At 41.9% G+C, this 25,557-nt stretch overlaps 1 long non-coding RNA gene across 2 annotated transcripts; it reads right to left on the bottom strand.

Moving 5' to 3' along the window:
• Positions 1 to 383: 383 nt before the first annotated feature.
• Positions 384 to 8,802, bottom strand: LOC147903450 (uncharacterized). Of its 2 annotated transcripts, none has more exons than XR_015543691.1 (3): positions 8,558 to 8,688; positions 1,213 to 1,345; positions 384 to 1,108 (listed from the first exon to the last, which is right to left on the bottom strand). It is a non-coding gene; the product is annotated as an uncharacterized LOC147903450 (long non-coding RNA). The 2 variants fall into 2 exon arrangements; XR_015543687.1 differs by having other exon boundaries at positions 389 to 1,108; positions 1,213 to 1,351; positions 8,558 to 8,802.
• Positions 8,803 to 25,557: the final 16,755 nt, after the last annotated feature.

Here is a 25,557-nt window from a genome sequence, read left to right as displayed (position 1 = left end):
ACATATGCATGAACCAGAGCAACATTGCCACACCAGACACCTTCAATAATGACAATCTGACTTCTTTATATAGTTTCCAAACAGAAAGAAAGAGAAAGCACGTATTCTAGATAACACATTACTAGATTTTTCCCATTGTAACATGACACAGCACAAACTTTGCTTCAAGAGAATCCATATACAAACAATGCAAGACAAACAGTTTTGTACCTGCAAACTACCATACCACCGTAACAATCAGAAATTTTTCATTAAACCCTGTACAGTGACTCTTGATGCTGTACCAACATAAAATTTCTTCAAGCGTTATCCTGAAAAAGGTTTACTCTCATTTCCAAAAGCTGATTTCCAACCCCTCAATCCCTAGACAGCTGATTTCCAACCCCTCAATCCCTAGACATTCTCATTTCAATCAGATTAAAATTTTGCCCTTACACCGGTTACAATCTCAGGCATGTACAACAAAAATGTCCTCTCACACCACGTGTAACAGTATTTTCAGTCCAGCTTTTTACCTTCAATAGTTTCCACGGGACCTTCAATAGTTTCAAGACTTTCCATGGCCCCTAAACCACCATTTTAAAAATTGCCTATGATACATTAAGGATTTGAAGATTGATTCTTCAAATCCAGTGGAAATACAATCTTGAAAGTCCATACATGAAAGCAAGAATAGTTGTATGAAGATCACGCAAAAGTTCCTCTCTAAGTCTATACGGTAGAAAACATGGCCATGTTCTTCCCTCTAATCTTTGGAAAAAGAAGGGAAAGTGGCCAGAAATACAATACATGTTTTGAACTCCTGCGATTCAAAACACTCCCAAACTTTAACTTTATTCAACCTAAGGGAGGTAGCTGTACATCCACCATTTAAACTCCAGACACAGGTTGTTTTGGGTATATTTTTTCAAGTTCTTCAGATTGAGCCGTTCAGCCAATATCACACCACAGACCACCCCGATCCCAACCACCATTCTATATGGCACAGTTCTCAAAAGTACTTCAGTATGATACACGAGGGGGGAGCTCTGGGATGTTTAAGCTGCAAGCACGAACAAGTTCAAGCCTGAGTTTGTCTTCGCTGTATCCAGCACTTCAGCATTCACATCTGCAACCAATGGACAGAAATTGCACAGCAATAAGAGAACTTATCGAGCACAATTCCCCATCCAAGCCTTAACATCCAATTTGTAAACCATACATAACGTGTACCTTTGTGTGGGAGACTGAACGGCTCTGCCAACCGAAGAGAAAAAGCAGACTGAACGGTGGATACATACAAAGCTGAACATGGCCTCCATCTCTGTATGAGTATTCCAGAAGAATCACACTGCAGGCTGCGAAGCTGCAGCTGAATGTCCAAGGAAAGCAAGCAAAAAACAGAACAACCTCGTTTATCAAAACTCATTACGAAACCATACCAGAATCCTCAGACACAGAAAGCCTTGGCATTTCACATCCTTTTCCAACAAGAGATGAAAATGTCATAGCTTTGTATGTTTCATTTTAGGATCAACTTACGATTAAGGTATCAAGAATATGCATATGAATCCTATGTTAGGATTGTGCAACAACTAGCTAATCAACTCTTTACTAAATCATATATGAATAACAAAGGGGACGATGATAATCACTCGTAGACATATCCAAACAACTAGTTGGCTTGGCAATTGACAGCCAAGTAGCTAATGCATCAAAGAGACTCTAGTTCCAACAACTTTACATAGGTAAATATATAATCCAACATGATCTAATCAACTAGCTAGAACAACATTGCATCATTTCAAGGTAATACACTATGCAATATCCAGCAATAAGCTAGTTCCATGGCTCCAAGCATCATTCACCATAGGCACTAGCTAGCTTATTTCATACTAGAGTCACATATGAACAATAAAGAGAATGAAGACAATACAATAAAGAGAATGAAGACAATAACTAGAAACAGGACATAACAACTTTGCATATCGAAGTACAATTTAATATACTACATTCCAAATTGAAACCGCAAGTATTTAATTGAAAACTAATGACCACTTTTTCTCCACTTGCAAGACAAGGTTGGGGGGAAAATCTGAGGGAAGTACTGTAGTCAGTGCTGATTTAACACATGATCAACCCTAACAGAATCGGGAAGGAGCCATACATACAGTTCAAGCCTCAATCAACGTTGAGAAATAAATACCCACTCAGACAACACTTTCAAGTCTGTGCACAATAATCATGATAGCTTGATCAATACATCCTTACTGTATATAGATGGGCATGCTTCATACTGGTTACAAAGTCTCTAAGATCCTGAGGATGAGAGCATGTCAACAAGGATAAAAAATCCTAGAAGCCCTCTTGAAGGTTCTGTCAAGAAAATTCAGCAGAAGGGTCTTGATGCACCTTGTGCATGTCTACCGACAAAAAATCTCAAGGGTCTTGTCCTGTGAGATGCAAGAATAGTGTGATGAGACTGCATATGGAAACATCTGACCCTTTAGACATACAAGGGAAGGAGAACATGGGACAGAAAATGAACAAGGTTAAACAAACACATCTTTCAGTGGCCCTTCTCCTTGGAATGTTGAAAGTTAAGGGTCAACACCCCAGTTGTGAGCCCCCAAATGACGTGCAGTGGGACTTGACACTTTGAGATACTTGGATTCATTCAGGAGACTGATGTATGTGCCAGCATAAAGATGTCCACATGGGTGTGGAGGGCTGATTGGCCTGAAGAAGGGGTTTGAACTTTGTACAGGGCAGAATATTGCCCTACTAGGACCAGAGAAGGGGCTGCAAACAGCCATCTAGGGGTCAGGTCAAATAGAGGGAGGGTCAAGCTGACAGCAGGCAAATGGCAGCCTGCTCCATTTACCTCTCCTCTCCACTTCTGCCTCCTCTGCTGCCTCCTCTTCTGCCTCTCCTTCCTGCCTCCTGGCTGCTCCATCCTCTCCTCAAGATCTGTCCCAACTTCTGCTCCTCTGCTCAGATCTGCTCCTCTACTTCAGCTCTGCTCCTTTTGCTCCAGATCTGTCCCATCCTACTCCAGATCTGTCCCCTTCTGCTTCTCTGCTCCAGATCAGCCCCTTCTGCTCCAGATCTGTCCCATCCTACTCCAGATCTGTCCCCTTCTGCTCCTCTGCTCCAGATCAGCTCCTTCTGCCTCAGATCAGCTCCTTTTCTTCATCATGTTGCTATTCCAGATAGCCTGAAGGTTCCTTCCTCAGAGCATGCTGGTTTTTCAGCCATTTCCTAGGGCAGCTCCAGCCCTTCATCATCGTCGTCATCATTGAGCTACACGGAGGACTGCGTTACGCTCCCTCTGCTGCTATCTTTTCTACTGTCTCTCTACATGGAATCATCTGATTCACCTCAGCCACGGTCCGTCAGACACGACGGCTTGAGGTTCTTGTATTCAGTTTTTCATATTACCGACAGGCACTATGTTTTCTGAGTTCCGTTCTTCAGTTGTATCTGAGTATTGTCTATTTTCTTATCGCTCCACTGCAAACCCTATCGTTTCTCTATATGGTATCAGAGCCATGGTGATCTAAAGACCCCAGATCTCAGGTGATCTAAAGATCCTGCTTCTTCATGGAGGCCATAGGTACAGGGAGCATCACTCCTATGAACATATCAGTTTCCTCTTCATTCCGCTGCGCACTAAGGGAGAGAACTCCATCTTCTACTCCCATCCCTCCCTCCCTTTCAAGAAATCCATCTTCTACTGCCATCCCTCCCTCCCTTTCTTACCTCCATCTTCTACAACCATCCCTCCCTCCCTTTCAGAACTCCATCTTCTACTGTCATCCCTCCCTCCCTTTCTTACCTCCATCTTCTACTACCATCCCTCCCTCCTTTTATAGGTTTCTGGCTTGACACTCCCCATTCCTTCGAAAGAGGAGGTCATGATCCTTCACCTCTACCTCCATCGGCATCGACTTCCAGGATCTACAAGTTCTCCCTAGGCGGGACCCTTTCTGTTCACATGTGTCTAGATGACTGTTGTTTCGAAACTTCTACCTGCATGGAGGCGGGGATAGACTCCTCTCTCCCGAGGTCCAAGATCGGACACACACTGGCTCACTGTTCAGCTCCAACCTCTCTGGATTGTCAGTACTGCTACGACAAATTTGTTCTTTACCTTTGCTCTTTCCTCCACCTTTCGGCGGTGAGAGGGGGTGGCTTATCTCTCAAGCTTCACAGTGTTCTTATTTCTATATGATATCATACGTGTGACTCCGACACTTGAGGAAGTGAACAATTCCCTTGCAAGGGCACTCCTCTTGCGATCTTCTTTTTGGGCATTTCACAGGGATAGCCAGCACCACCATCGACATCCCTACACGAAGCTCCAAGCACACAATGTTTGCCCCTCAAAATTGGCAATTGAGAGGGGGTATTCAGCAACTAAGCAATCCCCAATTTACGGGGCAATCAAATAGCTCACAGGCCAGCCATCTCAGCCAAACAAATGGCCAGAAAGTCCAGCTGGTCTGGCCAACCAAAACTGGCCGACCAGTTGGCCGACCAGCTGGCCGACCAGCTAGGTCTGGCCTATAAAAGGCATCTGCCCCCACACTCCTTCTGACAGGACAGGACCTGCAGCTGCTCCTCCATCTTTTGCTGCAGGCCCGCCTGCTCCATTTACCTCTCCTCTCCACTTCTGCCTCCTCTGCTGCCTCCTCTTCTGCCTCTCCTTCCTGCCTCCTGGCTGCTCCATCCTCTCCTCAAGATCTGTCCCAACTTCTGCTCCTCTGCTCAGATCTGCTCCTCTACTTCAGCTCTGCTCCTTCTGCTCCAGATCTGTCCCATCCTACTCCAGATCTGTCCCCTTCTGCTTCTCTGCTCCAGATCAGCCCCTTCTGCTCCAGATCTGTCCCATCCTACTCCAGATCTGTCCCCTTCTGCTCCTCTGCTCCAGATCAGCTCCTTCTGCCTCAGATCAGCTCCTTTTCTTCATCATGTTGCTATTCCAGATAGCCTGAAGGTTCCTTCCTCAGAGCATGCTGGTTTTTCAGCCATTTCCTAGGGCAGCTCCAGCCCTTCATCATCCTCGTCATCATTGAGCTACACAGAGGACTGCGTTACGCTCCCTCTGCTGCTATCTTTTCTACTGTCTCTCTACATGGAATCATCTTTCTGATTCACCTCAGCCACGGTCCATCAAACACGACGGCTTGAAGTTCTTGTATTCAGTTTTTCACATTACCGACAGGCACTATGTTTTCTGAGTTCCGTTCTTCAGTTGTATCTGAGTATTGTCTATTTTCTGATCGCTCCACTGCAAACCCTATCGTTTCTCTATATGGAGTGCTCAGTTTGCGCAGCCATCACATCTGGAGTGCTCTTTTCCATGTGAGTAGGGTGGGAGGACTCGCATTGTAAGAGGATGAAAAGAGGGTAGGCTCACCCCATCGGGATTGTTTGCTTGACTTGCCTTTGCTACCACACCGCTCCCCCCCTTCTCATTTCGTCTTCCTCCCTTGCACCTCCACCCTCTGTCTGCTCCTTTGTTGCTGTTTCCCCCCCTGTTCCAGCTGTTGTAGGGCCGTTCAGCCGTGTCTTGCACGACTGCATTATACGCAGGAGGACATTGTGGAGGCTTGGGTCGAGGGAGCTATGGAGCAGAGAAGCCACCCGTGGGATCATCTGAGAACCCCTCGCAACAAACAGCGAAGAAGGTTCAACAGATCCCTAGAGCTCGGATATTGGCAACTCAATCGATGGAGCACATTTGGCGGATGAACGAGGCCCCAGCAACTGTCTGTGTAGCAGAGCTGTGAAGATAGGACGGCCATTCGACAACTTCCTTGCTTCCTTTGATCCCCCACAAGTGTTTGGCTCTGTGGCCGATTGTGTGGCGACCCACAGGGGAGCCCGTGAACCGTTGCAGAGATTCCTAGAGATGGTTAACAGTGTGGCGAGAGGTCACATGCGGGTTACGGTTCGGCAGCCCAAAAGCTCTGGCCGACGGTTTGGGCAGCTATGTGAGCTCTTGGTAGCTGTGTGCTTTTACTCCATGAGCTCAGGCGACTTGCAGTTCGAGGTCCTATTTCTGAAGTCCCAAACTTATCCTCTAAAAACACAACATAGTGCAGTTTCAATCTCATGATAGCCACTCATAAGGTTGAAAACCATAAAATCCATAGAGGTCTTCTTTGATCTCCTGTCAGATCCTCTCCCCTCAGCATTGGGTTTCCATCTGACTGAGGAACTCCCCCAAGCCACGTGCAGTAAAGGCACCCCCCCTTTTCTCCCTATTACCATCGTCCCTTCCATGATAGAGATGGGGGGGGAAACACGTCGTGAGAATCCACAAACTGGGGTTGCAAGAATATGAAATGTACGGGATTTATCAACATGACAAAACCGTTGGACAATCCAAACTAGGGTTAGAACCCAAACTGAACTAATACCATCACTCAAAACAGGGATTAGCTACTATGGCATCCCAAGGATGCCAGCAGCACCAAACGGTGGGTGCATGAACACCTCTCAGATGCACAACCATATGGTGAGTGTGAAGTCAAACGTATTCATCTCTCTAGGACATTGGACTCGAGCACTCTCAAAAGGAAACACAACAGTCCCTCAAAGGAAACAAGTTTTATGGAAGGAATAACTTGCACGATGGAATACCATATATTCAAATGGGTCACTGGAGCACTTTCTTGTATAACGGTGAAATATTGTATACCTTCATAAAACTAAAAAATAACCAGCCTTAAAACTGGGCATCTTTTGAAAAACAGAGATGTAGCTGAAACACACGCGCACACGCGCGCACACACACACAGAGGAGGAGAGGTGGCAGATGGGTTTCGGGGGGAAGGAAAGGGGGGGGGAGATTGAGAAACAAAGAGAGAGTAGTCTCTTTAGAAGATGATGAAACAAACTAAAAGGTCACAGAGAAAACTAGTTTGTAAGCAAAGCGTACCCATCACTACCCATGCATAAGCTGCCATCTGAATTCCAACAGATTCAAGAAATGTCTTGGGAAAACCCACCTGGTATAACATAGAATTACGATCTGAACGTTTCTTGCAAGCTCACAGCCAATAGGCTAAAGCGTTCACTCTTCTCATGATGTACCCCAATCTACCTCTGGATCATTCTTTTCCTTGTTTGACACCTCCCTCAAGACTGCTAATACGGGAAGAGACCCTTCATGGCTCTGATTGCACCCCCACCAGGGCTCTAGGTTGTTTAGATGCTCTTGCGACACTCAACGCTCCAGGCTGTTTTGATGCTCTGATGACATTATTGTCCACTCAAGGATGGGTAACGTAAGCTGTTCATTGATGATGGTTGCTAGCTTCTTGTAAGTTCTGCTGATCAAGCCGACGGTTCCAGCCTGATTTGAAGCTTTGCTGAAATTCTGTCTAAAGACAACGATAGAATAAGCCAACCGCAAGACGAGCAAACCATCGTCCATGGTCAATGCTTGCAATTTACATAAAGGCTATTCCAACTACACAGAGCCGTCGTTCCCTACACAAATTTCCATACCAAACTCCACATAGGTCCGCAATTTCCAGATGCGGTTATAGTGATCTTCGTCATCGTTTTAAATATACAGGCAGACAGCTAAACCTGACATTTATATGAGAGAAACCTGATGCTTTAACCAAACCACACGCACGCCAAAGAGCGTAGCATCACGCCGCAGCCAATCAGACCGCTAAAACATGCCGAAGAAGCACAAAACAACCTTGTGCTGCGCGTCATAAAGTCCCCAAAAACCTTGAGCTTCAATTACAGAGAACAACATTGAAAAAACCACTAATACATAGAAAATGTTATGCGTGCGCTGGACTTCCCCCACACCACAGCAGAATGCGTAATTACTACTATTGTGTCTATCAATTGGAAGGGAAACGCCCAAATCTTACAAAGCCATAAGATCAACGACACTAGATGCAGCCTTCTTCTGGAATTTTGTGGAAGGAAGAGGATGAAACAAGCCCTCGCTACTTCTTAACTGGCATATGTCCGTTCATCCAAACAGGAAGAACCCCGAGCGATTCCATGGCATGATTTTTCACGGCATTTGTGTAGGCTTCTCATCAAGAAAAAAAGGGGGGCGGGGGAGGGGAGAAGAGGCAAAAAAAATCAATTTAAGTTCAGGAACACAGAGGGTCTATAAGACCGGGAAGATTACAATGAATGTCGGAGACAGAGAATTCATTATTCGTGTTTATCCCATGAGAAGGACACCATGAGGAGAACACGGACCAAAACGAAAATACGGACTACAATATAAGAGGCACAAGCCTCAAGAAGCAGTACCATTGTGTACAGGACCCAGAACAAGAAGAGTTGAAATGGTGTGAGAACAAGAGTCAAATGCACAGTATAAAAGATGATTGAAAAGATACGATGGAGTCTAGAGAAGGAAGGAGCGAGGTCATCAAAAGGTCCTCTTTTAGCTTGGAATGAAGGAAAAGCGCCAGAGACAGAGACAAAGACAGACGGAGAGGCCTCAGGCGAAGGGCGTGCGATTGAAGCCACAAGCAAGCAAGCACGTTGCGAAGCTCCGAGAGAGACAGAGAGAAAGAGAGAGCACCTGCAGGGAGAGGGGATCGGCGAAGAAATGAGGCGGATCCATGAAGGAGAGGGGATCTCCAGGGGAATTCATGGGAGGAGAGGGGGACACAGGATCCAAAAGAAGGAAAGAGGAGAGACCGGGGGGGAAGATCGAGGAGGGAACAGAGGGAGCAGGAGCAGAGAGCACAGTGGCAGGATGGCTATGGCGAAATGGGCATTTTACGCCATAGCCACACTAAGCTCAGAGCTTGCTTGTACATGTTTTGCTGATTGTTGTTGTTTGTAATATATATATATATATAATATAAAGAGGTTGATTTTGGGCTTAGATGGGAGAGACGACCTGCCTGGCCGCCGCGTGGCACCCTCCTCCCCTCTCCTCCGTCCGATCGTCAGCCGCCCCCTTGCACCCGGCCTGCTGGCCCCACCAACCCCCCTCTCTCTCTCTCTCTCTCTCTCTCTCTCTCTCTCCTCACTCTGCGCGGGCGCGTGTATAGTCTCTTCCCGGCCAACATTTCTCTTGCTCTCGACGAGCAGACGTGTTGGTTACATGAGTGACTCTTGTTGTTGAGTGTGTTGAGTTCGATCCCGGGATCAACGTCTCGTAACCCTGTGAGGGCCCTGCCTTGTGGTCTAATGTTTAAAAAAATTCATCATCATCATCTCTCTCTCTCTCTCCATGAAATTCTCAGTGTACGAGGCCATAGGTCGAATTCAAGAAATCACCAGCTCCTACATGAAGGAGTAGTACTAACCCCCGACATAAAGAAACAACTGGCGATCGCCTGATCAATTTGGGAGTCGGTTTCATCAGTTTTCGGTCAATTATCGATAACTGTTGTCAAGTTCCCGACCATCGACAAACTAAGAAGTAGCACAACACTGGCTATATTTTGTGATCCATTTAGCAATCGAATTATGAAAAAACGTGCCCGTTTAATTTGCAAATGCATGGTTATCGTGCAATATCAACATTGAACATTTTCAATCGCATATCAAGATCAATAGTCCAACAACTCTAACGACTAACGAGGAGGGCCCCGTTGATTTGTCAGAATAGAGACGAATTTATGGCTACCATTGCTTTTTTTGGTAAAAACAATGGAATGTAGTTCACCGCCAAACTTCGTTATTTGGTTTAGCACATTCATGGGGACCTGTTTGCTACCTCAAAATCTCCAAACAAATTTGGATCCTCGGGAACCTGGAATCAACGTCTATTGAGTTAACTAGCAAATGCCTTGACATTAAAGATCTCTCTCTCTCTCTCTCTCTCTCTCTTTCTCTCTCTCTCTCGTGCCCATCCCATTCTCTTACACTCTTGTAAACAACATCTAGTGCAAAAGAAATATCAAACTTACGGTAAATTCCTCAACACAAGATTACCTCCTCCACGTCCATGTGATGATCACAAGAACAACGTTGATTCATTCATAGATAGGAGCCTTTAAACATTTCTAAACAAAGGACTATCTTGGAACACCGCCCATTATACCCTCCAACTTCATTAAAACCTTTCCACGAAATATCGGCGCTCATTCCTCCACATAAATGAACAAAAACAACCTCATGATGCATGTGGGAACCTTTTACCCACATAAACCAAAAAGACGTCGAATTCCATTTAGCACACGTGCATTTATACTAGTAGCTCAAGTAATTGCACCCTAGGGTAATTATACTTCTTATTGTGCTGGCAAAGCTCTCAAATATCCTCGCCATACGAGTATCTCAAGTAATTACACCCTTGGGTAATTACACTCCTTATTATGCTAGTAGAGCTCTGAAATATCCTTACCATGTTCACAAAATGGGGGAGGGCTCTCTTAAGGGCATTCCTCTCTCTCTCTCTCTCTCTCTCTCTCTCTCTCTCACACACACACACACACACACACGAGCTCAAGCATTCAGGGTGGTAGCTCAAGTAATTACACCCTAGGGCAATAAGGAGTGTTCTACTCTTAAAAGAAATCTCAAATGCCATTAAAAAATGTCAAGAAAAAGAAAAAGGTCATTCGTGAATGTTATAGTGGTGTAGGGGCTCTCAATCATAGGGAAGTGTGTGGACAATGGTAAGCCATGTGAGTGAATAGGAAGAAAAAAGGGGAAGGGGGGGGGGGAATGTTCACTTCTCTCTAGTTGATTTGCGCTCTCATGATGAACCTGCACTCAGAGAGTCTCTTAATGAGCCTACACTCACATAGAGTCTATGGAAAGGCATGTAAATGAGCATGGAAGGAAAGTGAAATAATATTACCACTTTGTCTTCCCACCCTTTCAACAATTATGGCACATCTCAAAGTACACCCAACAACTTCCTCGATTTCATTTGTCATGACTTTGCCACCTTGCTTGAGTAATTTGTTGTGAAAGTATTAGTTAGATGATCTAAAATGAACTTGAAACAATATTATTCACACTGCAATAAAGTTAGAAGTTATTCCTTAGCTTACTGTACTAATCCAAAAATGTTATATTGTGATCCATATTAGACAACAAAAGGTGGTAACAATTGCTAGTTTTGAGTATCTCATTGATTCAATCAAACCCTGTATTGCAAATGTGCATGCCAATTGAGTTTCTTAACAAGCCAAAATATAGAAACTGAATTCTTAATGTATGGTCTCTAGAAACACTACTCTGAGGAAAAATCTTATAAAGGACTTTCAAGGGTCGAGGGTAAAGGGATGCTAAGAACTATATAGCTATGAGTCTTGGTTTGAGGTTCCCAAAAATATTATCACTATAATGTTCTTTTTCTTTTTTTGAAAAACATGCCAAGTGCATTGGTCTTTTTTGTTGGCACTACGATCTTAAAATCAACAAATGAAGTTTGTAGTGTAGAAATATAGCATTGGCCCTAACAAAGGCTCTTTAAGTCAAACACCACTTGCTCGAATAGGTTAATGGAATATAGCATTGGCCCTAACAAAGGCTCTTTAAGTCAAACACCACTTGCTCGAATAGGTTAATGGAATACCAATGGCAAGCTTTTTCGAGCTAAATTTAAAGAAAGAGTACTAGCTATGTTAAGCTTGCTAACGTAATATATGGGTAGGTGGGAATAACTTAATGGAGGATAGGTACGGTGGCTCATTGCAAAGGTTAGAATCGTCAAATGAATGGACCTAATTGGTGGGGACTTAGAACCTCCAATTAATCAAAAAATCATTTTGCAATATTTAGCATGAGCTCAGGAGCTATTAAGAAGGGTAGCTCCACAAGAGCATGCCCTAAACCATTTATGAAGAAATCCTCCTCTATAATTCCATATTTTGTGCAAAAGCTAGAACAAAATCTAGGTTATCCGTAGGAAGGAATGAAGTCATAAAACATGCACAGTGTGACATGATACACATTGCTTACTATCTTTTAAATACATTTTGTATTGTGTCACACTATACGTTTTGTATTGTGTTACACAATGCTTACTATCTTTTAAATACATTTTGTATTGTGTCACACAATGCTTACTTTCTTTTAAATACATTTTGTATTCTGTCACACTATACAAAATGCTTACTATCTTTTAAATGGACGAAGCAAGATAGTCAATGAGCATTGTCTAATTCTTTTGTACTTTACTTATATTGGTCTCCAAAAAAGAGAGTCTTGAGCAAGACAAAAAATATTGCAAGTGATATGATACCCATCAGAAAGCATAGGATGGTGCACCTGAGCACCAAGGGGTCTATTGGTACGTATACCACATAGGTATGAGGGATTCCAAAGAGTAATAAGAAGCTCCTCTTTTATGTATGTGTGCCACATAGTAACAAGAAATTTCCAACAAGTAATAAGAAAGCATAGTGGTATGCATGCCACATAGGTAAGAGGAATTCTAACAAGTAATAAGAAGCTCCTCTTTTTCAATTAAACTTGAAGTAGGCCCAAATTAGATCCTTCTAGTGTGGGTGAATGCATGTCAGAGCTCGGTGAAAGATCTCAATGACCATGAAAATCAAGGATTTAGCCTTTTTTGAAAGCCAAATGTACCAATACTTATATAACCATACTAGTTTACAAATATATAACCATCCTAGTTTACAATATCACCTACCTCAGATGTTTGTCCTTTCCACTTACACACAAGAGAAGATAATTTATGCATGGGACAAAATCTTAATGATTATCTGCCATACTCTTCTCTTTTATAGTATCGATAGGCTTCATTCTAGCTTTCAAAAGGTTATTAGACAAGTCCATGCCTTGTTGGAGAGATATCCTATATTTGTATTCACCCTTCCTTTACATCAAAGAAAGGACCATCATTGCATGCGACCCTACCTCATAGGCATTATTTCTCTATAAAGTAAATAAATTTGTCAAGATGCTCCACACATGTTATTTTCAATGAGGTGTTCATCTAATCTCTAGTCAAATGTGCTAATAAACAATGAGAGTCACAAGTTGAGATGTTTAAACTATGAGTTATGGATCATAGAAAGCTTCAGCCAATTTTATTTTATTATTCCCATTGAAAACACGAGAACTATTTGTACATGGCAACTTGCACAATGGATTGAGTCATGCGCTTGTATGTATTGTGACAAGAAAGTAGTGCGTATTCTTATAGCAATGCTTCAAATAATTTTTAAATGTTCATATTCTAAAGAAGATCAATGTGATGTTAATTTGACCTACGTTCAATAATATTAATAATGGTTGTTGTTCAATAAAGTCCAAAGAGACTTGGTCATAGTGGCCAAAATAGTTTAAGTCGCACAAAAGATGAATACATATGTGGAGTAGTTAAACAGTTCAATTGATGAGTTTCTCAAATAATTGGGCCAACATATCATCTTGTCAATTCCATTTGTGTGCCTCGTTTTCATGGCATAAAGTGCACCTTAATGAAGTTGATAAGTAGAGTGGATTGCATCATCCTATTTGAACAAGAGAAATAACTAAATTAGAAACAAATGTAGTACATTCATTCAAGGCATGCATGCTTTTTTGACTCTTTTACTAAGAAACTAATGAAGCATTTAGAAAGTAAAAGTTTCTTTTATGTGTACCATGCATCAATGAATGACTTCAAGATCTAACCTCTTACTAATTGTGTGCAAGTGATTAAAAATAGGAAGTAATAAGCACATTTATAAGACAATCTCAAGTGCCTCCTTTAATTCTGCACTATTGCTACAATAAGCTTCATGTTTTAGGTTTAAACACAAATCCCTCCTTTTGCCCCTACTTTAGGATACTTATAGAGGCACCACCATATGCTTTTACCTTGTACTATAGATGAGCATATGCCAGTAAATTGTAGAACCTATCAATAAAGGCTAGCACCATATTATAGGCATGAAGAAGCAACAAAGGAGACTCATACAACTAGCCTAACTTTAAATATGATTTTTAAATTGAGACACCAACCTTAGGCACCCCTTCTGATGAGGAGAATTCGATTTGGAGACTTTCCTCTTGGGTTTCAAGGCATTCATCACTACCTTCATATGGTGTTTTTTTTTTCTTAGTATTTTCATTAGTTTTGTTCTATTCCACCCTTCCTCCTCCATGTCCACTACCTCAACAACTATCTCCACTACCTCAACAACCATCACCACCACCATAGCTACCATATCCACCTTGAAAACCATCATCACAACCAACGCCATAACTACCACATCCTCATCCACTTTTATTCCTCATCTATAACCAATGGTACTCATATGGTATATGCATGCATATAGGAGAGGATGGTGGTGGTGCTAAGAGCACTATATGACAAGGAGCAAAAGACATGCAAATGCGAAGCACACATGAATAACATTTGTTCCCAAGCAACCCTTAAACCTTTGTAGACTTCATATCTAACATGCAACAAAATGTGTGAGTCCACCAAGAGAAGCTTTGCATAGAAATTTTGCAAGATACCTACTAGATATAGCCATGGTCGAGTGGCGACCTCATAAAATTACAATTGCAAGGCTGAAAAGTAGCCTCATGTGGGTAAGGCTTTATGGAATCATTTGTCTCATGCCCCTTAATTTATGGAATCGTGTGGGTAAGGATTTATGGAATCATTTGTCTCATGCTACCTTCACTTTTATTTACCCCTCCATGAACTTAATAGTAAAGTGCTTCCAAAACATTTGCAAACTGCTTTGGCTTTTTATTGTCCAAAACGTATGATGATCCTTATTCAAAATATTTTCTCCATTGTAGCAAAGCTTCATCCTAGTAAAAGTATATAGAAGTTAGGCCTTGAGTAGGCCCTTATAAGGCCACATTTATGTGCAAAAAACTACTGTCATAATCAAGTGTGCACTTATCAAGAGTAATGCTTCAACTCAAAGGGAAAAGAAGGCAAAATTATGATGTACATTAAAGCCCTTGTTGCTCTTTATGTCCATCTCTATCTTTAAATGCTCCTTTTTCTTTTTCTATTGGATGACATGAGCACTTTCCATATACTAATATATATCCAAAACATTATCATGTAGCTAGTAAGGTTGGGGGGAAATCCATTTGATCATGGGGATACTCCCCATTTGTGGCCATTGAAGAATTATATAAAGCATGGTGTGATTTATGTAAGATACTGAGTATCATGCTTGTATCATGCCCATTCAGTACCATATGCATGGCTAGACGACCATCAATGAATGTTTTCCTATGCTCATGCAAAAAACACGGTCTAATGTGACTTCGACAACACCTGAGAGAGTGTTTTTTTATGGTTGTGCATGAGACTATAGCACCCTCACTTTTGCTTGCATTGAGAATGTAAGACTCATATACATATATGCCCTTCTTGAATAGCATTGAGTCATGGCTAGTGTTATTCACAAAAGTAGATTATGCTCATCTTTTTTAAAATATATACATCTATAATGGTATTAACAAGGGTGGTCAGCCCCAAAAAGGAGGACCTTTATAAAATTTAGCCCACCATAGGGACGCAGCGCCCAAGGCCTACACTGCACACAGCGTTCAAACCCGCTAACCCACTATTAGTGACCATCCTAGTTCATACAGGCTTCTACTAACAACCTGCTCTTTTTCTTGGACTACCGACCCAAAGTTATATAGGTTACTCTTCATCGCAGCTAGTATTGCAGACTCCTTATGACCAAGAGGGACTTGATTTTGGAAGACCACTCTATTCCTCACCTCCCACACCACTAGGATAGTAGCCATCCTCACATAAACCCATGCGGCTGATAGGGTAGATTGCAAGCCATGAACCTCCCCTGCTAACAGGAGCAACCATCTCATGCCCAAATGGAACTTGGACATTAAGCCCGCCCTTCGAATCGTACCCTCCACTCTACACTAGACTTGGTGGGTGACAGGATAGAGCCATGGTAGGTGGTGAACCAGCTTGACTGACTTCCCACATAAGGGGCAGACAGGAGTGATTGATAGGTCTTTAGCCAGTTTCCCCCTAAGGGGTAACCGCTGCAATAGCACCTTCCAAAGAATGAACTTTGCTTTAGCAACACTGTAGTGCTTGCAGATTTTCTTGAGTCTGAGATTCCACCATCGAGGGCTTTGTCTGAGGGACCAATGGCAATTCAGATCCTACACCAAGGAATTACCAACTATCAGGTGGTAATAAATGAACCTGGCAGAACGTCTCCTCGGCCCCATTTTCCCTAAGGTCCACTGACAGCTAGTCGAGCAAACATTGTTAGTAAGCCACTGATTGGGAACTCTCCCCATCGCCGCTCTCAGGAGGTCCGATTCTCCGTCGTTGAGCGCAAAGTTTTGTTGAAGTGTCTCCATCGTAAACCCGTTAAGTCCTTCCAAATCCTCATGCCTTTGCAAAACAATCTCTTGGCCTAGGGGAGTTCATGGAGAGCAAACACCTCATCCATCATTGTGAATGAAATCCCCCACCAAATATTCTCATCCAGGCTTGCATCTCCCCTAAGACCAGGGCATCCCTTCCATTCCAAATGCTCCATGCATTCCTTCCATGTGAGGATTCGGCCCCGCTATTAGATCTAACCCAGCATGAAACTTGACAAAATCTTGTGATACCAAACCAAGCCAATAGGCTAGGTGCCGACCCCCCGCCCCTTCCCTTGTACAATGAAATATTTGGCATTCTAGGACCATGGGAGGGATGAGTCAAACACAATGGGTAGCCATTTGCAGATCAATGACGCATATTCTCAAGCGATGTCCAATAATCCTAGTCCACCTTGAACTTTAGGGACCTTCATCGTGTCCCAAGGGATTGTAATGGTGGATTCAATGCACAAACGCAATCCATCAAGTGTGATGAAAAAACAAGGGGGCACTAATTGCTTGACCTTGGCAAAGAGATTTTCCTTGAGAAGGTGCTTGTAATCTGCAGATTTGTAGATGTGTGAAGTGTCGATAACCAATTTTGGATTGTAGAAGCTTCTCAATGTTTGTATCAAGCAAGGCATGCCTCTCTTGAAGTGTCCTTCATCTTGTTTAAACTTTTCTCACATGCAACCATATGGAAGGCAATATGTGCCACACCATTATTTTCATCATTTTGAAGAAAAGATTCTCTGGCTACATTGCGAAACAACGGTCAACATTCATCAAATCCCATGTTGCAATCCCTTGATAGGATGTTCACTTAGGTATGTTGTACTTGTATGGTTGCCCAAAGAATAGTGTGGGGATGCTAACTCCTCACAAAATTTATCTTTGAATATGCTAAGAGGAGAACCACTCCAAAGGAGCAACAACTATGGTTTTGTCTTTAAAGTCCATGACTTACTGGCTTGAGTATATCCTATGAAGCAAGGTTTTGGTTTCCAAGTCATCCAGTCACATGTTTATGGGGTCTACCTCGTTGGTTGAGTGTCCTTGTTCTTGTGCTTGTAGGTTTTTGATATGCTCCATTCAAAGATGGTTAGCTTGACTTGGTTCTGCCTATAGAAAGGGTAGCTTGTTCAATGCTTGCATTGTGAGCACAGGGCACACAAGGCCCCTCTTGTAGTTGTGGGCATAGTGGAGCTTGTGTTTTATTGCAACTATAATAGTCACATCTTCAGCTAGAAAGTGAGGAAGCACGCATTGGGCTCTGTCAATGTCCACAAAAATGCTGACAATGCTACCACATGAACCTACATGACCCTCACATGTTGGATTCTAATGGAAAAGAGGCATGCCTCAATGCCATTAAGTTTGCTTGTGTGTGATGTTTTTAGTGCTATCAACATGTTCTTGATGGAAAGTGTGGATAGCTTGTCGTTATGTAGTTGTTTAGGCAAACGGAACACGTCAATTTGTCTTTTAGTCCTAGTAGTGCTGGAGTTGCAAGTTCATCAACTCAAAAAAAATTACCATGTAGATGCATTTAATTTAATCAACTCTGAAGAGAATGTCGAGTGGGAACAAACACAAGGAAATCTAGGTGTGTCCTCCATCTTTTTGTTGTAGAATGACTTCACTTACACCACCATTCTTTTCCTTTTGCTAGATCCTATTGCATGTTATGATTGTCCTGATCCTCTAGTATGACTTTAAGTGCTAGAGAAAGATCTCTCTCTCTCTCTTTCTCTCTCTCTCTCTCCCTCCCTCCCTCCCTCGCTCCCTCCCTCCCTCCCTCTCTCTCTCCCTCTCCCTCCTTCTCTCCTCTCTCTCTCTCTCTCTCTCTCTCTCTCTCTCTCTCTCTCTCTCTCTCTCTCTCTCTCTCTCTCACCTAGATGAGAGAAAAAGGTCTTTGAAAAGATCTATCCATTCCTATGCTCAAGAGTCCTTTGAGAAGGAATGGAAGAAGTTGGCATGACAAGCGCAAAAGCTCAGGGAAACACCTTTGGGGTTCAAGGAGAAGAAAAGACCTCTCAAGATCCTATAGAAGCACTAGTAACTAGTGGCGCGGTGCTTGAAAGAGGAGAATTCGAGCTACCAACAAGTTTGCATATAGTCTTCTCAGAAAAATTATATGTGCAACATATACTTTGTCTCTCATAAAAAATTTGGTTTTGGTTTTCTTTATGAACTTCATGGAGGATGTATTGGGAGAAATGTACATCAATAGTATTGTCACTACACACCCTTTGAAAACTTTATTGAACCTAGCTCAAGTCCTTGCAATACTGAAGGACCCAAGAATAAAAGGATTTAATGTGCAAGTTGCCCACGAGGTAACGAAGGGCTTCAAGGGCATCTTGGATGCAAAGGAGATTCCATGGAGCTAATGATACTGCTATAAATCTTGCCTAGTGGGAAACAAACGATTGTGCCATAGAAATGCTTGGACGATAGCATGGTGTAATTGGCATAGTCAAAAGCAACTTGGTATTTGGTCATTTGAGATGAAGGCTTTCACTAATGTTTATTTGGATGTCCAAAATGTGTGCGTTGCCATGATTGAATCCTATAGAATGAGAGAAGATGTTAAAATCAACTCTCGTCTTTGTATTATAGTTTTCTTAATTTCATTTAATGTATCCTAACAAGTTTCTTGTTCATGCAATAGAGTGGAATGATGAGGGAATGATAATGTAGTTTCTATTATCAAATGGCTAAAGATCAATTGGTCAAAGAGCGCAAGCTAGAGAGTGTGTGCATTTGCATTATGAATAAGGCCTTGTGCTTTATTCATGGATAAGGAAGTTGCAAAGATTTGTCAAAAAAGTATATGGTAGCTTTTAGTGTTTGAGATTCTGAATGATTTCCAAGAGCTATTGAAGTGGGTTCTAGATGGAATAGGCATCCCACCAACTACTTAGAGACAAGAGGAAGGGGAATGACTATTAGCGGATGAGCATGTAATATTTTGAAATAAAGGGCATCTTCCAGGTGATTTGAAGACACTAAATTGCTTCTATGGTTGTGATATAGGTGCAAATGAAAAATGCACGCTTGTACTACACCCACTCTAAATGGATGCAAAAGGGAAGCTTACAATGGGAAAATGGCATTCTCTCTTGTACCTAAAGCTCATCCCTTGACGAAATAAATGACCCTAGGTGGGAGCAATTTTTCTAATCTCATTGAGAAAGCACACATCGGAATTGTGCATGATGAACTAGGCACAATCAGCAAGTTACTATATTTGCATCTAGGTTATCCTTGGAATTTGAAGTGTCTACTTATTGCATTGTAAAAGCTAAAGATCTATTTTCAAGGATGGTATTTTATGGAGGCCATGTGAAACTTAAGGAGGACAATAAAATTTTGAGCAAGACACAAAAACCTCATACTACTAGAGTGTCCATGGGTGGAGAAATGGAAGGAAATTCTTGAGGAACCATAGTGCCAAGAAAGAAACACATATCTTGTTTCACACCATCTTGGGTTGGGAGTAGTAGATAGCTCTATGGAAGTGCACTCCCAACCAAGATTCACATCCTTAAACAACTAATTTTAGAGCAAAAAGTGTGTACAAACTAGATGCATAAATAAATTTGCTTTGAGTTAATGGTGAAATCATAAGGGAGGAGTCACATAGTATAAATTATCTGGTAATTGTACTTACATTGCAATTTTGTGCAATATCCTTATGTAGTTTTATGTTGCTAACACGATGCATATTGATGTGTATAGCATATTCTTTATGCACATGCACCATGCTTTGCAGAGAAATGGGGGACTCTATCCATTTGGAATCCTCAAGGCATGGAGACATGACAATATAGAGCGAATGTGGCATACTTCAAGAATTCAAGGCATGGTGGTATCACCCATAACAATGTGTTACGCACAATGGGTGACATTTTATAGATGTTTGCCATGCAAGGTTCTCAAGAATGAGAAGGGTCAAAGAAATTGAAATTTGCAAAAGCGATTCATCCCATGACAAAGACTAAGAGACGTGCTACTTGGAAATCATCCATAGGGAATCAAGGAGTTGCACTTTGGTTGCAATATAAGTTAGACACGGGAGTTGATGCACCCATAGAGAATCTGGAACTATTGAGTGAATGTAAAATTTTCTATGATGAATAAACCAAAATTGTTTTGAATCAGCCAATTATTCCAAAATTTGCAAAGATGTAGTTAGGTAAATGTGCCTATAGCTCTGTGTGTGTGTGTGAAGAAATCACACTATAGAGAAAAGGTAACCTACGTCAACAATTCAAGGCATGGTGGTATCACCTATAACAATATGCTACACAAAACATTTGACTAGTTTTACAGATGTTTGTTAAACAAGACTCTCACTAATGAGAAGGAAAAAGGAATTGAAAACTGCAAAAAAAGTTCATTCCATGGCAAGGACTCGAAGATGTGCTACTTGGAAGTCATCCAAGTTGAATCAAGGAGTTGCACTTTGGTTGCAATGTAGAATTAGATAAGGGAGCCCAAAAGCTATTGAATCAATGTAAAATGGTCTATGATGAATGGATGGTATTCTCTTTAGAGTACTTTCATTTTCATTTTTATGATTGATTCCTTCTATGGTGTACTTTTTGTGGGTGTGTTGTGGGTCATACAAGGTGGCTATATGTCTTGCAGCTCCATTGTGTATCTCTTTTATAAGAATTTATCCTCTACAATGTGTGTGAACATTGCTTCCTTCAATCACTTGTAGTCTTTTGACATTATGTATTATTATCTGTAGCTACATTAAAGAAAATTGTTTGTTACTCCTAGAGACATTTTTTGATGTATGCATTATTTGGGATTTTTTGAAGAAAGTAGCATTCCGTTCCCCTTAAGAATGGTTTACGTCCTCGAAAACAAAATTGGGAAACCTCCTCTGGAGATTGCTTACCCTTTCCCATGTTGAACTCTCTTTAGGTCTATCTTTCCACTTAACCAGACATTCTTGCCATATTGTGTGTCGTGTTCTTTTTTCTTGTCTATCTAAAATTCTTTCTGGTTCATGTGGTAAAGATGCAGGTTCAATGAGTTCAACTAGGACTTCATTTCCAATGAGATTATCATCATCTCCTAACTTTCTTTTTAGCCTGCTAACATGAAAACTGGATGTACACTACATCCCTCGGGTATAAGGCTAATTTGTAAGCAAGTTCTCCAATACGTAGGAGACTTTGGACATTTACTTGTCTTTAGATATTTTGAAGATTTAGGTACCTTAAGGTAGACTTTCTCATTTACTTCAAACTCCAACTTTCTACGGTGGGGGTTTGCATAACTTCATGCTCTATCCTAAGCTCTTCTTATGCTATCTTTAGCTAACTTAAGGGTTTGATTCATCTTTAAGAAAGTCTTTGGCCGCTTGAACCTTCTCTTTTTCGAGTCCCACTGTCATTGGGGCTCTTGGTTGAAATCCATACATCATCATGAATGGACTAAAACCTGTAGCTGAATGTTTGGCACTGTTATATGCAAATTCTAATATGGAAAAATATTATTCCCAATTACTTTGCCGTCTACTTACATATGCTCGAAGCATATCCTCAATGATCTGATTGATCCTTTCAATTTGGCCATCACTCTGTGGATGATCCATGGTGCTCATATTCAATGAAGTTTCTAACCTCTTCAACACGGCCCTCCAAAAATGGCTATTAAATTTGCTATCCCGATCACTAACAATACCGGCTACCGGTGGCCCATACAGTCTATAGATATGCTCCACAAATAGCCTGGCTAATTCTAGAGTTTTAACATCTTCATTAACAGAAATAAAATGAGCAATCTTGGTCAACCGATCCCCACACAGAGTTGTGTCCCCTCTGTGTCCTAGGTAATCCCACAATGAAATCCATGGAGATGCTTTCCCATCTGCTAGATGGAAAATCTCTAACGCGTGTAGGAGACCTCCTATCTTAAGGCGCTGAGCCTTATTGACCTGGCATTTTTGGCACTTCAATACATAATCTTGGACATCCTTACCTATTCCAGGCCAAAAGAATTGTCTTTTCAGAAGCACATATGTCTTCTGAATTCCCGGGTGTCCAACACTCGAACTATCATGACATTCAAAAAGAATTTGGCACCTAATGTCATTATTATCCGGGACACATACTCTACCCTTATAGAGCAAGTAGCCGTCCTCAATAGTATAATTTTTCCACTTAAGTCCTTTATCACCCATCTGTGGTGTGTCGCCATTTCCATGCAAGTCCTCAGTGAAAGCCTCTCGATTAGTTGGATCCTATTTCTAATTTGCTTTCCATATTTCAAAGAAGTGAGGATCAAACTCACATTTCCCCTTTAAGGACTCCAGGAAATCATTCTGAAATTGAGTAAAACTCAATTCATTAGCAATTGGCATTCGGCTAAGAGAGTCTGCTACCACATTGAACTTCCCTTTCCTATATGTCAATTGTATATCAAACTCTTGCATTAACTCAGCCCATCTTTCTATTCTACCTTTAAGCTCCAGCTGATTACAAATCCACTTAATGCTCTTTTAATCAAAGATGATCTCAAATTTTGCACCAACTGAGCCTCTGGTAATTTTCTCCCATCCACGATTTCCAATGATCCCCATCTCGTGAGTCCTCTTTCCTTTTCCATCACCCTAGAGATCTCTCTCTGGAAACCTCCCCCTAGCCCAATGCTTGCAAAGCGGCCTCCTCCCTTGGTGTCATGTGTCCCACTAGGGACCTTACCCTTCTAGCCCTCTCATGGGCTCCCCTTTGCACCTCTTAACTAATGTCTAGGCCTAGGCGCGACCCTAGACCCAAACCCTCTAGGCCTCATAGTATGCAAGCACCGTCAAGCCCTCTAGTTTCCCACCTAACCACAATCACAACACACGGTTCCGGGATTATGGCTGACGTAACACTTAAAGTCTCTGTTGATCGGATATCATCAAATCATGACTAGCTACAAAATACTCAAATGTGGAACCAAGGTGAGATTGGAACATTAAAAATCCAGCTGGTATATTCATGAAAGGAGCAAAAAGGTTAAAAATCCATCGGGGTTGAAAACTGAAGCCCAAAAAAGGAAGCGTGATGCCATCCAACCCAAGAGGATAGTCGATCGAGACTAAGGCTTCTCGACAAAACTAGCGCAAGATAAGACTATTGGTATAGAACTATTGACAGATGGTCGAAGAAGCTTACGACAAAACTTTGAAGGTCGAAAATGAAGTTGTGGGATTAGTTATGCTGCGTGATGATCCAAACACCTATTATGGCAGCATTCCCTAAACAAAAGAATGGAAAACAAGTTGAAGGATCTTCATTGGGCCTTTTCTTTCCCTTTTTTTGGCTTTGGTATCTCACGGTGCTATTGTTGTGTAAAGCAGAGAGTGGCCTGACCCAGTAAACATAGTTTGTGCCGTGGTTTATGTGATACGTGTCTTGGTTGGTCCATATTTGGTCAATTGTTGATCCGTATATTGTATTGAAATTAGTTGGTCCATGCTGTAGGTTCTCATCACATCTTGTAGTTCTTTTTTTTTGGATGATTCAGTACTATAGTGAATGTTGAGGTCTCCTATGATGTATGTTATCATCGCCGAGGTTATTATGTCTAGAATTTGTTTGATTATTGTTGTCATGGTTTGTGTTTTGGTTCTTGGGGCCTTGTACATGTTTACAAAAATTATTTGCTGGCTTTGTGTTGTCTGAAATTGTGTTAGTAGTGCTTCACAGCCATCATTTATAAAAGCCTTGTTGTTCTAGTAATGTTAGATGTTTTTTGTAGTATGTGGCAATACCTTGTCCTTTGGTCATTGCGACGTTGTGGAATCCGGGTAGCTCAGTTTGTTTTGTAAATCCGGGTACCTCCCATTGGATTGAAAGGGTCATTGGTAGAAGGCAGATTTACGGTGGAGTTTTTTGAAACGATCGGAGGATCTGGAAAAAATTCGCTTTATTGGATGGTGTTTGAAGAGAAATTATGAAGGGAAGCTGCAGATAAAATTAAGCGAGTATCGATTCGAAAAGGCAGGAGAGCAACACCTTCTGCAAAATTTATGTCTTCTGGATATTGCTCTGTGGCAAGAGGCGCCTTTTCCTGTTGAGAGCGTACGTCAGAAAGCAGGGCATCCTCCGGTGCACATAGTCGTTGGTCATTTTGGGACTTTGGTTCGTGGACATCTTCTGCAGTAAAAGAACAATACAAACTCCTTAGCAGAATCACTCTGGCACAAGGAAATTAGCTTTCGTAAGAAAGAAATATTTCGTGATTCGTGAGAGGAAGACACAAACTTAGACTTATCAGCTGGGACGGATTACAGACGCAGAAGCGATTTGTTTTAATCATTACCATCAGGAAGCAAAGCTAAACCCTCGTTCGGTGGCTTTTTGGATTCGGCCATGTTCACATCAACCCTGGTAACATCATGATTACATTAAAACCAGAAGCAAAATTGGATATAAAGCAAAATTGGATATAGACTTTAAAAGGAATCGCGAAAAAAAGAAATAGTTAGAACCTCTTTCAAAGTCCCCGCTGCTCGTATCCATGGAGCCCCCTGATCCCTGCGATTCATTCTGGGAAGGGGACTTCTGTTCGACATAAGATAATTGGAAACAAAGGATCAAGGACAGGGAGCAGGAAAGGAAGGATGAACGAAGATAGGCACAAAGTCGATCGATACAGCAAGGGAAAATGGAAATCGGAAACGGCCTTTTGTAAGTCACTGTCACGATGTCTGTTTTCGGAAACAAAGACCTGTGCCCATGCCTCTCAGGTGTGCCCATGCCTTTCCTGACCCTTCTAGCGACGTGATCGACCTCGTGCACAGAAATACTATTAAAAAAAAAGCTACTGAAACTGCGGAATGGAAAACGCAGACTTGGATGACTAACGTAAGCACGTGATGGTTTACATCCGTGAAACTGGGTCCCAAACCACCATCTCTTGTGCGCAGATCCCGGGGGTACTCCTCTGGCGCTTCCTGCAAATTCTCCAACGTTATTACCGGCCACTCAAGCAAAATCCTTCCTCTTGGAAATGCTTGTACAGGGTGAAAGCATGACTGTCACTGGAACAATTGTGAGGATACGCGAATGTAGTTGTCTGCATATAATTACAACCAAGTAAATACCATTTGGAAGAATCTACAGTATATAACGACAGAATTCAGCGTAGAAGGAGTGATCTTTGGTCCCACGAGCACGTAAGTAAATACAACGGAGCCAAACCACTGGCAAACGTGAACGCCCAGAACGTCAATGTCTTGCATTCACTCGAGATTACTTGGTC

Source organism: Dipteris shenzhenensis, chromosome 3, assembly GCF_047967505.1.
Source record: "Dipteris shenzhenensis isolate YYH24624 ecotype China chromosome 3, Dip_SZ_1.0, whole genome shotgun sequence".
Classification (NCBI taxonomy): domain Eukaryota; kingdom Viridiplantae; phylum Streptophyta; class Polypodiopsida; order Gleicheniales; family Dipteridaceae; genus Dipteris; species Dipteris shenzhenensis.
This window is presented reverse-complemented; position numbering and strand designations above follow the sequence as displayed.